The following is a 13998-nucleotide window of genomic DNA, read 5'->3' on the forward strand; positions in this document are numbered from 1 at the left end:
ATAACTATCGGACTAATAAATCTGTCCTCGTCACAGTTTTCTAATTTTTTGATGTGTCCTTCGGATTTAAGCCTGTATAATTCTGTTTTTACTGAGTCTAGTAAGTGTAAAGGGACCCTCCTGCCTTTTAGTTGAATTGGCTTTAATGGTTCATGAAAATGTGTTATTTTTGTTTGATTCTTTATTTTTCCAATCCGAAGGAATAGTTGTTTGAAGGTTTTTCCACTCATTTCTATTTCATGATCTATGTCAAGTGAAATAACGGAATTGATAAACTTACAAGTTCTCTTGTTGGTGAGTGTTGCGTATTGTTTTTGTGAAACTTCGATTCCGACTTTTGGTAAATTGTCAATTCCCAAGATGTTTCTTTCATGACCTTGAGTTAGAAAGAAGTGGCATTCCTTGTGGGACCATCCATTTGAGAAAATTGGGACAATTACTTTTCCAGTGATATTTATTGCATTGTTCGTAAATCCACAATAGAGTTCCTTGGTAGCTTTATCCACTGGATATATTTTCACGTAGGGGTCTCGTAGTCTCAACTCGTGTAATACATTCTGTTTAAGGAAGCTTACAGGGCTTGCTGAATCCACCTGTATGTTCAGAATTACTTGGTTTTCATTTCCTAAGCCGATATTTAGTAGTTTCTTTATCTCCTTTCCTTGATCATCGTAGATAGTTGTTACGTTTAATACTGAGTAATCGTCGTTATCGCTTTGTCCTGACTCTGACCATGCATTTATTACTCCACAGCATTCTCTATTAGCGTGGTCAATATGTACATCTGGTTGTTCCGAAGGATAATGATGATCCGTATTATTTACAATTTGTCTATCCACAATATTTACATTTTTACGGCGTGATTTACAAAGTCTAGTAAAATGTCCTCGATATTTACAAGTCGTACATGTTGTATCTTTAGCCGGGCAAACCGCTAGATGTCCTTTTGTAAAGATTCCGCCGCATTTCATACATGTGTTGTTTCTTTCGATGTTTAGGGTGGGTTCTCTTTTTACATTAAAATGATTAAAAGATTTGTTGGAAGAATATCCGCTGGATTTAAAAGTACTCGTCATCTTCATGTGGTTTGTAATTCCTTTTTCATCAATCAGGGCTACGTTTAAGGCTTCTAGTGGCGGTAATGTTTCCGTGAGAAGTTTCCGTTGGATATCTGAATTCTTCATGTTATTAATAAAAATATCTCTAATCCATTCATCTTCTCCTGTGGGAATGTTACATCGTTTTGCCATTTCAGCCAGTGCCCCCCAGAATTGTTCTAATGATTCTCTGTCCCTCTGTTTTCTGTTTAAGAGTTTGTGTCTTTCGAAGGTTATGTTTGTTTTTCTCACAAAAGCTGTGGACAAATTGTCCCAAAATTCTTTGAAAGAAATTTGTAGAACTTTGACTCTTGTGAACTTCTGGCCGAATATTTTCTTTCCTTCGTTTCCAAGGGCTAGATAAAGTATGGATCTTAGTTTTTTGTCCGCCTCTTCCAGTCTCATACCGTTGAATTTCTTGGTTTCTAACTTTATTGAGGCCATTTCTTCATCATCGAATCTCTTTTGTTCTTGGATATTCCTCTCGATGCGTGATGTTTTTTGAGCGTCGGATTCGTTTTCCGGCGGATTTTCCAATGTTGGGGGAGGTGGGTGATATCGTTCCGTTGGATTCAAGAGATTTTCGATGTCGATATTCTCTTTTGCGATTATCGCTAGCTGGAATAGATCGCTCCACTCTTCCCAAGGAATTGGTGGGTCCACTGTGTGGTTCTGCCAAAATGAAGGTATACCTCTCACGTTTGATTCGTTGCTGTTTGACTGCGCCATGATAAAATGTTCCTTTGTTACGGTTAATTCTACTTAGTTACAAATAAGATAAGTTTAAAAAATGAATTAATCTCTGAGTTAAAACATTAAAAAAGTGAACGGTCATTCTCTCCGTCGGAGAGAATGAAGATAACAAGGTCATATCTAAATTAACCAGTTAAGAAACTTTAAAACTAATTAAATGAAATAAGACGAATAGTAAGATTCGCAACAGCTATTTTGGTGGTTGGCGCGTTGGCTCTGATTTTGTGCAACAAGAGACGCAAGGAACGCAATAAAGAAGAAGACAGTTTTTCTCTGGTAAAATTTAACATCAAACAGCTTCAAACCAAAAAAACATAACTTTCTTGATTACCATACTTTTTTCTTAATACATCAACCGTTTGTCAGCGCCCTCTAGTTTGGGTCAAATCTCAAATTAGAGTCAGATTTCTTTATATTCTTAATAGATCTCGAAAATGATTTGCTATATTTTGAGCTGCATAATTAGAAAAAGCGAACACATTTTACTGAAAGTAAGAAAATGTTAGGATAGTAAATCTTGGTATGGACAGTCTAAGTACACTAACAAAAAGATTGAAACAATAAGAATGAAAAAGTGTTAAATAAAATGTCTGTTCTCAAACTAATACGTACAGTGAAATTATCGACCGATGGTCACCTCATGACATAGTTGGCAGGTATCTAATCAATATCGAAGGTCGTAAGCCTAAAACATAATGAAACAAATCACAACACTCCCCGAAAAGATAAATTAAAAGTTTACAATTAATCTAAAATTTTTCTGTATACACCGATCTCCCCCTTCTAAGTAGGATGAATAAGGTTTACAAGCGGCACAAAAAAAAGGAAACAGACAGAACGAATATATGTAACTACATTTGGGATTGATAGGTAAAAATTGTTTTAATGGGTGAATTTACAGAATTTGGGTAGCCTACAAAGGTTAAGAAAAAAAAAGAAACAAAACTACACAATGTACACATAAAAATGTACAAAAATTGAGTCGCTGAAAAAGAGAGAAGAAATGCTTCAAGTGGATGAAGAGCCGATGAAGAACAGTTTAGTGTTAATTATAAAAAAAAAGCTAAGATAAAGTACTGCTGGAAAAGTGAACTGTAGTTGAATCTAATGTCAAATTCTTCTAAAGCCTTTCTCAGTTCCTCTTCAATCGTCGAAGAGATTTCGCTGGTATTATCCATGGCTTTTTTCGCTGTTATGCCGCACGGAGTTAGCTTCGCTGAGTGAACTCAACGTTGCTGAATCCATGGATAATGGTTGTACTGCCCCGGCTGGGTTCGATTTGCTGGAGGACCAGGTGAGTGTCGTCTCGGCTATCAGAATCCGTTTCTGCAGATACTTTGAATGTAGGGTCAGGAAGTACGATGGTGCATATGGAGCCTGGGATGCTATCTTTTCTGCCACCATGTCAAAATTCTGCCCGTCGATGCTACCTTTTTCTGCTCTTTTGTTGACATATCTACGCTCTCCGTAGATTTGTGTAGGTCCCGCGTTTTGTCTGGAGCTAGGCGTTGGCTTCGTCTGGGGAACAGTAGGAGATATCTACTCCGTTGAGCTGTCAATCAGAAATGGTTCTAGTAACGAAACAATTGTGGAAGTTCCACGCAGGAAGCTGGTTTGAAAGACCAGCTTAGGCCCTCAGTGTCTGGATGTGTCACATTTCCGTCACCGGTAAAACTCAGATCAATAATATGATCAGTGACGTGGCAGATCGGAGCAATTGTGTTAGAGACGTCATTGAACTAGTCGTCTATCAAGCCGTCCGACGAATTTAGGTTTACAGAAGAAGATGTAGAAGAAGAAACTGAGGTAATCCGCGATGAGTCTGGGATGATAACTGTTTCCTGTGAGAGTTGGGTAGTACCAAGCGTCAACGTCGCTCTGCTTGTTGCCATTGTCTTCTGGAGAGTAGGGGTCGGGATAGCTTTCTTGAGTGGAAACAATTTTTTTTACGGCTAATTTTCGTGGATTGTTAGAATCGCTACAAAAGGGTGTTGATTTAAGAAAATTTAAGGCAAATTTTCCCTTTAACAATTCAATCCGATTTGCATAAAATGCGTCCATTTTCAAGTTAAGCCGTATGTCCGAGGAGTCAATTAATGCTTCGTTGATGGAATTGATGAAAGGATCTTCGTTTTTACTATTGGTTTTCTTTCTAAAAGTTACCTCCAGAAGTTATTTTTGTCTGCACCGATTATTTTTGTTGAGCTGGTAGAATCGGGGTCGGACGGTTTCCTAGGGAGATCGAGGCCAAAGGGGGTTGATTTTGGGAATCGGACAAAAAATCCATGTCCATGTTTGTGTATCCATCCTCTGCCCCATCATGAAACTCCCAATTTTTCGCACAAGGGTCTGACGAAATTGGACAAGCCATGGACGGTTTTTTGGTAATTCTCAAGTTCCAATTAAACTTTTTGGTTGACGAAATTGAAGTCAATTTGGATAATTTGTACGACTAGCCATTAGTTTACTTTTCACAGTACATATGTCTTTCTACAAGTCCATTAGCTCTATTTTTTTCACGACTAAATTTCGTGGATTGTTAGAATCGCTACATATGGGTGGTGATAAAAGAAAGTTTAAGGCAAAATTTCACTTTAACAATTCGATCCAATTTGCATAAAATGCGTCCATTTTCAAGTTAAGCCGTATGTTCCGAGGAGTCAATTAATGCTTCGTTGATGGAATTGATGAAAGGATCTTCGTTTTTACTATTGTCTTTCTTTCTAAAAATTACCTCCAGAAGTTAATTTTATCTGCACCGATTAACTTTGTTGAGCTGGTAGAATCGGGGTCGGATGGTTTCCTAGGGATATCGAGGCCAAAGGGGTTGATTTTGGGAATCGGACAAAAAATCCATGTCCATGTTTGTGTATCCATCCTCTGCCCCATCATGAAACCCCCAATTTTTTGCACAAGGGTCTGACGAAAATTATTTTTCTTGATCTAAGTGGTTATCAAAAGAAATCAAGTTTTCCACTTAGTATCAGCAGTACATTTGAAGCGGTTTTCAAATGGAGTACAACCCATGGACGGTTTTTTTGGTAATTCTCAAGTTCCAATTAATTTTTCTGGTTGACGAAATTGAAGTCAATTTGGATAATTTGTACGAGATAGCCAGTAGTTTACTTTTCACAGTACAAATGTCTTTCTACAAGTCCATTAGCTCTATTTTTTTTTCACGGCTGAATTTCGTGGATTGTTAGAATCGCTACATATGGGTGGTGATATAAGAAAGTTTAAGGCAAATTTTCCCTTTAACAATTCAATCCGATTTGCATAAAATGCGTCCATTTTCAAGTTAAGCCGTATGTTCCGAGGAGTCAATTAATGCTTCGTTGATGGAATTGATGAAAGGATCTTCGTTTTTACTATTGGTTTTCTTTCTAAAAATTACCTCCAGAAGTTAATTTTGTCTGCACCGATTAACTTTGTTGAGCTGGTAGAATCGGGGTCGGACGGTTTCCTAGGGAGATCGAGGCCAAAGGGGTTGATTTTGGGAATCGGACAAAAAATCCATGTCCATGTTTGTGTATCCATCCTCTGCCCCATCATGAAACCCCCAATTTTTTGCACAAGGGTCTGACGAAAATTATTTTTCTTGATCTAAGTGGTTATCAAAAGAAATCAAGTTTTCCACTTAGTATCAGCAGTACACTTGAAGCGGTTTTCAAATGGAGTACAACCCATGGACGGTTTTTTGGTAATTCTCAAGTACCAATTAAAATTTCTGGTTGACAAAATTGAAGTCAATTTGGATAATTTGTACGACATAGCCAGTAGTTTCCTTTTCACAGTACATATGTCTTTCTACAAGTCCATTAGCTCTATTTTTTTCACGGCTAAATTTCGTGGATTGTTAGAATCGCTACATATGGGTGGTGATTTAAGAAATTTTAAGGCAAATTTTCCCTTTAACAATTCAATCCGATTTGCATAAAATGCGTCCATTTTCAAGTTAAGCCGTATGTTCCGAGAAGTCAATTAATGCTTCGTTGTTGGAATTGTTGAAAGGATCTTCGTTTTTACTATTGGTTTTCTTTCTAAAAATTACCTCCAGAAGTTATTTTTGTCTGCGCTGATTATTTTTGTTGAGCTGGTAGAATCGGGGTCGGACGGTTTCCTAGGGAGATCGAGGCCAAAGGGGTTTGATTTTGGGAATCAGACAAAAAATCCATGTCCATGTTTGTGTATCTATCCTCTGCCCCATCATGAAACCCCCAATTTTTCGCACAAGGGTCTGACGAAAGTTATTTTTCTTGATCTAAGTGGTTATCAAAAGAAATCAAGTTTTCCACTTAGTATCAGCAGTACATTTGAAGCGGTTTTCAAATGGAGTACAACCCATGGACGGTTTTTTGGTAATTCTCAAGTTCCACTTAAACTTTCTGGTTGACGAAATTGAAGTCAAATTGGATAATTTGTACGACATAGCCAGTAGTTTACTTTTCACGCAAATTTTTGAGAGCATGACCGGTGGTCGACTCTAAATTTGTTGGAAAGCCGTGAAGTTGACAATAATAATTGACAGAGAATTTTGATAAAAATGTCGATAGATAGAGGAATGTATTGCCTTTTTCACCAAAAAGCGTCCAATGTTCCGGCGAAATCTAAAATTACTTTTAGCTGGCAAAAGACAAATCCGGAATTTTGCTCGTGTTGTCCGATCCTAACAAAACTTGAAGGGTGTTACAGGTTTTCAAGCAATGCCTGCAAGACCTGCCGGGGTGGTAGATCTCTGGAGATGTGCGGGCACTAAAAGGATTCCACCAAATTAATCATGCCCAACTCTCGCTTGGGTCGGATTCGTGAAGCATCGAACGAAAGGCTCCGCAAATTGCTGCTGAAACCACAAATTTCTTATCCAGAAGTAAGAGCTCAAACCTTGTGTGAAGGTCTTTCTCATAATTTTTATGTACAATCCATAAATTCCCATTGGCCAGCCGATTTTAATTGTCGTTATCAAGTCCCATATGATTCCGTCGTCCTTGTTGATAATTTGCAGTTGGTTCTTTGAGAAGTGTTCTTCTAGAAATATTGGTAATGCTGGTAATGTCAAATCTACCTTCTAGCGTTTTTCTAAGGCCGCGTGTTCTCTAAGAAGAGATTCATCTTTGAATACGTTTTCTTCTTCAAAGGGTTCATCTGCTATGCATCTTTTCCTTGCTGTTTTTAGCTGAAAGAGCAGACAGTGAAGCCTTTTGATCAGTAACAATTTCGAATTTTGAGCTAAAAAAAATTCAAGGTTTTTCTAATGGTTGACTATGTCATTTCATGGTTGCTTAAAATTCTTGAAGCAAACGCACCAGTTTTCCACTGTCCTCCTTGAAACTGTTTTAAGGTAGCCCCCAATCCATTACGCGAGAAATTTGTCGTTATTCTTGTTCTTTCTTTGATGTCAAATTGGCTGTTTTCAGTTATATTAACTAGTTCTCACTTTAACTTTTCAAGTGCAAAAGAGTGACTGTTGTCCCAATGGTTCACTAGTTTTTGTGAATGGTTTTGTTTTTAGAAATGAATGGTTCATTAGAACTTTAATGTATTGGTTCCTCTAGCCACAAACTTATCTGATATCAGAAAGTTTAATTGGAAATACTTTTTCGGTATTGGAAGGTTTTTTTTGCATCAACTTTACCAACCAAAAACCCTTCTCCTGCTTCTGAAAATTTGAAACCCAGTCATTCTATCTCTTTCCGGTAAAACGCACGTTTTTTTCCACCAATTTTTTTGTTTTTGTCTAGATTTTTGAGTATTCTGTACGCACTTGCTTTATATTCTTCTAATGTTCCTTTTCAGGCAATTAGTATGTCGTCTATAGAACAGTTTGTGAAACATATTTCTCTAAAATTGAGTCCATGGCTCTTTGATTTTCGCTTAGCGTACCACATTGTTCATAAAATCCAGTTAATAATTTATCGTTCCCGTAGTGAAAGCTCGTTTTATGCAAAATTTTGCATTGTTTACTAGTTCTATAGCCCAGTTTGAATTGGCTATAAGCCTTTATTAGGTCGAGATTACTAAGCCAGGACTACACGTCGTCTTTTCGAACATTTGAAGTCCGACACTATTTATCAATTTATGGAGGTTGGCAACTGGTATTTAATTTTAAAAATCTGGTTGTTCAGCAACTTTGAACATAATGTAAGTTTAATTGAGCCGTCTTTCTTTCTGGTTATGACTTTTGGTTTTCTCTTTCTCGTCACATTTCTCGAATATTTCAATATGGCCTTCGATTTCTTTTCTGTTTAATTTTTTGTTCACTCCCGATAAAGATTATAATGGCTTTCTTCTGGATTTTGCTTGTATCGGTTTAGCGAAGAATGGATTTGAGTAACTTTCCTATCACAAGGTATCATGCCAATTTTATTAAACACATCTTTGAAACTCGTAAAAAACTCATTTGTCAAACATGCTAGGTTATTAGACTTACCGGTGCGTAGCTGACTGAAAAGAGTGGTACTGGCACTTCTTTCGCTTTACTTCTATCTCAAGTTTTGGAGGATTTTCATTGTCCAAGATCTTTTTTTTTGTCCTCATGTGATGAAAAAAGGGAGTTTCTTTGTATCGCCACCCGTTAAATTGAATTCTGACTATGGTTTGCCCAAAAATAATTAATTGTTTTGTCCGTAAACCCTCAATATATCTGCTACATCCACTTTACTACTTAGTGTATCTTCAGGTTGAGGTATCTTACTATCCCAAGCTTTGGAGAACTGTCAATGCTCAAGAGATTTCTTTGTGTCCTTCTGTGATGAACAATCGAGCTTCTTCGTATCTTCACCCGTTGGATTGAATTCTGACTATGGTTTTCCAGAAAAAAAAATTTAATTATATTGTCCTTAACCTTTCAGTATAACCATTTGATTCATTTTTCCACTGGGTGTATCTTTAGTTTTCGTAACTTAGTTTCAGCTCAAAAGTAACACATTTTGCTTTAAGAAGCTAACTGGGCTTGCCGAACTTACAGTATGTTCATATTTACAAACATCTCCCATCCGAGTCCTATATTCAAAAATTCTTAGTTTCTATTCCACTTAGGTCATAAAAAGTCTAATACAAATAACTGAACAATCGTTGTCGTCACTCATCGTTTTAGTTCCAGGTGTTAGTCTACACGTTTATTGGATATTGCTCCAGGAATCTTCCAATGGGATGTGTTCACAATTATCAGTATGGACAGAACCATTTACAATATTTACACTGGGTCGTTTAACTTTGATCAACAAAAGTTCGCAAAGTGTACTCTCGAAGTACGATTTTTACGGATGGTTTCTCTAGCTGGACAGACGTTTAGGTATTCCTTCGTAAATGGTTTTCCGCAATTCATACCCATGTTATCTTTCAAGGCTGAGATTTGGTTCCTTCTTTATATGGTTATTTACTTTATATGGTTCGAAGCCTGACTTAAGGCTTTCCGGGGGACTGATGGTTGCTGATCGTAGATTCCGTTGGGCCTCATTATTTCTCATAATAACTCATATTACTCTTCTCATATTACTCTGCTTGTTCCGACACTCTAATGTTACACGTGCTGGCAAGGTCGAATAACGGTTCTCAGAAGTGCTCAAAAGATTCCCTATCTCTTTGTATCCGATTTAAAAGGTTGTAAAGTTCAAATGTGACATTCGGAGGTTTGTGGAAAGCTAGGTTCAAGAGGTCCCCAAAATTATTTGAAAAAGATTAATAAGATTCTTAATCTAGAGTGATTTTGAGCGAATACCTATTTTATTTTGTAACGAAGTGCTAAGAATAAAATTGATCTTAACTTCTTGTCTACTTCTGCTCTTCTCAAACCATTAATTTTTTCCTTTTCTTCATTCATCCGCTGTTCCTCGTCGGCTTCGTAGGGTTTCATCGTGTTCATTTTCCTTGCCTCCTGACTGACTCTTTCCGTGTCCAGCTCGCTTCCTATTGCCTGTTCTAAATTGGGAGTCTGGTTTTCTGTTCCGATAACGTTGTCAAAATCCTGATTCTCTATCGCTATAATCGACAATTGGAGTTGATCGTTTCAGTGTGTCTAGGAACATGGCGGCTCCATAGTGTGGTTCGGCCAGAATAAATGAACTCCCCGCAGGCTCGAATCGTCTGACTGCACCATAAAGAAATGTTAGGATAGTATATCTAGGTATTAAAAATCTATGTACAACTAGCTAATGAATTGAAAGAACAAGAACAAAAACGTCTCAAACCAACGCGAACAACAAAATGATCAATCGATGGTCCGTTCAAGACATAGTTGGCAGTTATATAAGCAATACCGAAGGTCGTAAGGTTAAACATAATGAAACACATCACCTCAGAAAAATGTCGTTCTCTTCCAAAACTTAAAAAAGATTGTCTGTTGAATCTTCGTTTGAAGGCTTAAAATCGATAGTCGAAGAACTCTAAACCTGTTCAAAACGTTAAAAACTATCAACAGATGAATTTTTCCCGAATTTTTTTTTAATAAAATTCTTCGCTATTGGGTAAATACTACAAAATTACATATTAGCATCAATTATTGGTACATGTCGAAATAATTTTCTTCAAGTTTAACCCCGGGAAGGGCTTTAGTCCCATCGTCACATTTCCAATGTTTCTTTTATAAAAACAACCCACCCTGCGTTTCTAGCCTCCAAGAAGAAACCGAAGCTCTCCCAGTGTCCGCTGCAATCAAAGCCGCTTCAAGTCACGTGTTAGATTACCTTTTTTGAACCTGCACGGGCTGAACAAAAGCAAAGCTTGCTCTGAAGTTGAGGATTTCTACACGCGATGCAAAAACAACGGAGACAATGCGCTTAGAGTGATAACAGGTAAAAATTTAACTCACTTTTTTCATTTCTTGTTAGGGGACTGCATTGAATCAGCAAAACACTTCGTCTTTTTTCATTTTTTGTGTTTGTCTTTGTTTTTATTTCATATTCAGGCAAAGATCTTAAAATTGATTCTAACTTGTTCCAGGAAAAGGCATCCATTCAGAAAACGGAGTCCCGCAGATCAAACCTGCTGTGCTAAACATGGCTTCTCAGCTGGGCTGGAATCACCAAGTTGACCCGAAAAACGATGGCTGCATTATTGTATACATGGACTGAAGTGGTGCATTTGGTTCACAAAATCAACATTACCATCCCCCCAATGACTCTTTTTCACTTTTTTCTGTCTGCAGACTTTGTTTAGTTGTGGAAATAAACTAAAATAAAAATAAGATAGAATCTGATTTGTAAGCAGCTTTATAGTCAGTTTTAAGTCAAAATTCTGCCTTAATTCGAAATCTAATTCGCAAAAAATAAATGGAACAATTAAATAGTTTTAGACTTATAAAGAAGAGCATACAAGGTAATAGGGGTCGGAGAATAGGCAAAATGTAGTCTATGTAGAGGTGAGATAGCGAAAGCAATGCTGATAACGTACTGAAAATGAACGTTCAAGTAGCTAAAGCGATAGTGATCGATCATAGAAGCAACAGCGTCAGTATAGCGACTGAGGCTTATAATTTAGTATTTTTTCAGAGCTTCCATAAGTGGTATTTTTTAAAACTAAAAAAACTAGCATTAAAACCATATCATTAGACATCCCTTCACGGAAATTCACGCGAAATTTCGCCTAGCTCTCAAGCAGGCTAGTTTTTCACCTATTGAGGTCGCAGTTGATCCTTGACAGACGAACAAAGATCCAAACATACTTTGTTATGTTTAAGAAAATTGTCAAGTTTTCTGTTGCGGAAATTCAACTTCGTTCATCTTTTTAAAAAGCGATAGCGAACTAAATAAAAAGATTAGTGACCAGAAAAGATTAAAGTAGTCGCAATAGCGAATAACGAGATTTTCAATTGTTCTCACACCTCTGGTTGAATGTCAGTGAAATCCGGTTCCTATCTTTACTAAAAACCGTCTGAACATTTTTACGATAGAAACTGGATGAAAATTTCGAAAAGTACTAGATTATTTTTTCTCAATTATTCTGATGTCCACAAGCTTGAGAGAAGTTAAAATCTTCCGAACAAACTCAATTTAGTTCATTTGTACTGTAAAAACTATACATGAATTTTTGAATCAAACTGTTATTTTTTGGTCAAACATCAAAGCAGCAACTAACTTTTGTTATCATTTCAAACAACTTGCGAAAAATTTTAAGAGTAATGAGTACCAGATGCCAAATATCGACGAGTTAGAAGACCTAATTAGCCAGATAATTGCGGAACGGAAAGCAGGTGGCAAATATTCCACTACATTGGACTTCGCATACGCGTATGGGCAAGTAGCATTACATCAGAAAACAAGCGAAGAGTGCAATTTTCCACTAGTAGGGGGAAAATTTACGGGAACGCACCGATTCATGAACGGTTTTCTCGGGCTTTTTACAATGCCGCCGGAATTTCAAAAAACTATCGACTCCTTACTCAGGGAGTTCCCACACGCAAACGCATTCATAGACGATATAATAGTCTTGCATAAAGAAAAATGATCAAACCGATTGCCAAAATTTAAAAAAATATTAAAAAACTGCATGTAGCAAACACCGCACTGAAGCCACGAAAATGTGAATTCGCCAAAAACGAATCAGGTGGTTAGATTTTAAGATTGGAAAAGAGGTAGTAATACCTTTGGTCAGAAAAACACAAGCGATTAAAGATTTAAAGCCCCCCCCCAAGTCTAGGAAACAATTAAGGCCACTTGTGGGATCTGTCTTTATTCAATATAAATCCTTACCTAAACTAGCAGAAGTTAGTTCTCCACTTAGACCGCTTTCAAGCGTGAACCATGACTTTAGTTGAACGCCGACATGCGAGAACGCTTTTCAACAGCTAAAGCGCTTAGCAGAATACACTGTTGAATTCAGACACTTTGACATTCAGCGGAAAACCCACATAAACCGCGACTCCAGCCACGACGGTCTGGGAGCCGTTCTAGTGCGAAACAATTGGGACGGGTGGAGTGGCACATGATATCATTTGCTTCAAGATATCTTACAAGAAAATAAATAATCAACGAACAAATTAGAACTACTCGCCGTTGGATGGGGCACCGAACACATTCGTAAAAAACACTTACGGGCGATATTTTACAGTCAAATCAGATCATAAAGCGCTATTAGCCCTCCTAAATTTGTCCCCAAAAGAAAAGAAAAAACGTTTTTCAGCAGATTAACGCGGTGGCACGATCGCTCAGTACCCTACCAACTGACAGTCAAACAACATCAAGGAGCGCAATTGGGTGGGCCCATTACCTATCGCTTTTCACTTCACTATTAGAGCCGGAAACATGTTCTTATGACGCCAAATTTACAGTACTCAAAACTAAAAGGGTTAATGAAGCCCTGTATCCTACGGACCAGTTAAAACCTTGAAGTCAGATTGTCAACCAAACTTCAAAAAAGAAAGTTCTGAGCGTAAAATTACGGTCATGCAACCGATCACGCGAGATACTCATATGCAATCAAAATCCGAAGAAATTGAACATGCAATTACCAAACCGATTTCGACTCAGTCGCAAAAGGGCGTCGCATCAGTCAACCGCCGGTCAATCAATCACAAGCGTGCCTTTTGCACACCGAAGGATATATGCAAATATAGCTTAATCAAAAACAGATGTTGTCTAATTCTTATTTACAGTTGCTATCCTAATTTCAAAACTAAACTTCCGTTTACTAAAATGCCAAATTATACTTCGCCAAAAAAAATTCGATGCGGTATAAACGTCAATGTTTAAAAATGTCTCAAACCAAACAGGGTCTTTAAACATTAATGTTGTTTACAATCGAGAGAAGTCAACCCCCAATTCTCAGCTCGGACTTGGTCATCGAAATAATTCCCCCAAAAATCTGCAAACAAAATCAAGCGCCTACAAGAATCTCAACTTGATCATTTCCTCAACCACTTCCTTCCCTTATCAGTTCTTGGGCATCTCCTACCCCGATGTAAGCAAAAAAATGGAACCAGTCGATCGCTCCTACAGACTGTCCTGCCGTCAATAAATTAGAATTCCCGGAATTCTCTGCTTAAAACTCGTGGAGGCCAAATCCAATACTGAAAACGATCCGAGCTGCCATCAGGGACAGAAATCCAAGGCAGAGAAGGCGGTTAACCGGTTAGCACAGTGCTACATGCAACACTACAACTACTTTTCTATAAGGGAAACTGCCTCTGGATGAACGGCGGGTTGGCAATCCCGAA

At 37.7% G+C, this 13998-nt stretch overlaps 1 long non-coding RNA gene across 1 annotated transcript; it reads left to right on the forward strand.

Moving 5' to 3' along the window:
* The first annotated feature begins 2039 nt into the window (after positions 1-2039).
* Positions 2040-10953, forward strand: LOC134848913 (uncharacterized). Its single transcript, XR_010162967.1, has 3 exons — positions 2040-2126; positions 10459-10639; positions 10788-10953. It is a non-coding gene; the product is annotated as an uncharacterized LOC134848913 (long non-coding RNA).
* Positions 10954-13998: the final 3045 nt, after the last annotated feature.

This window comes from Symsagittifera roscoffensis, chromosome 6, assembly GCF_963678635.1.
Source record: "Symsagittifera roscoffensis chromosome 6, txSymRosc1.1, whole genome shotgun sequence".
Lineage (NCBI taxonomy): Eukaryota > Metazoa > Xenacoelomorpha > Acoela > Convolutidae > Symsagittifera > Symsagittifera roscoffensis.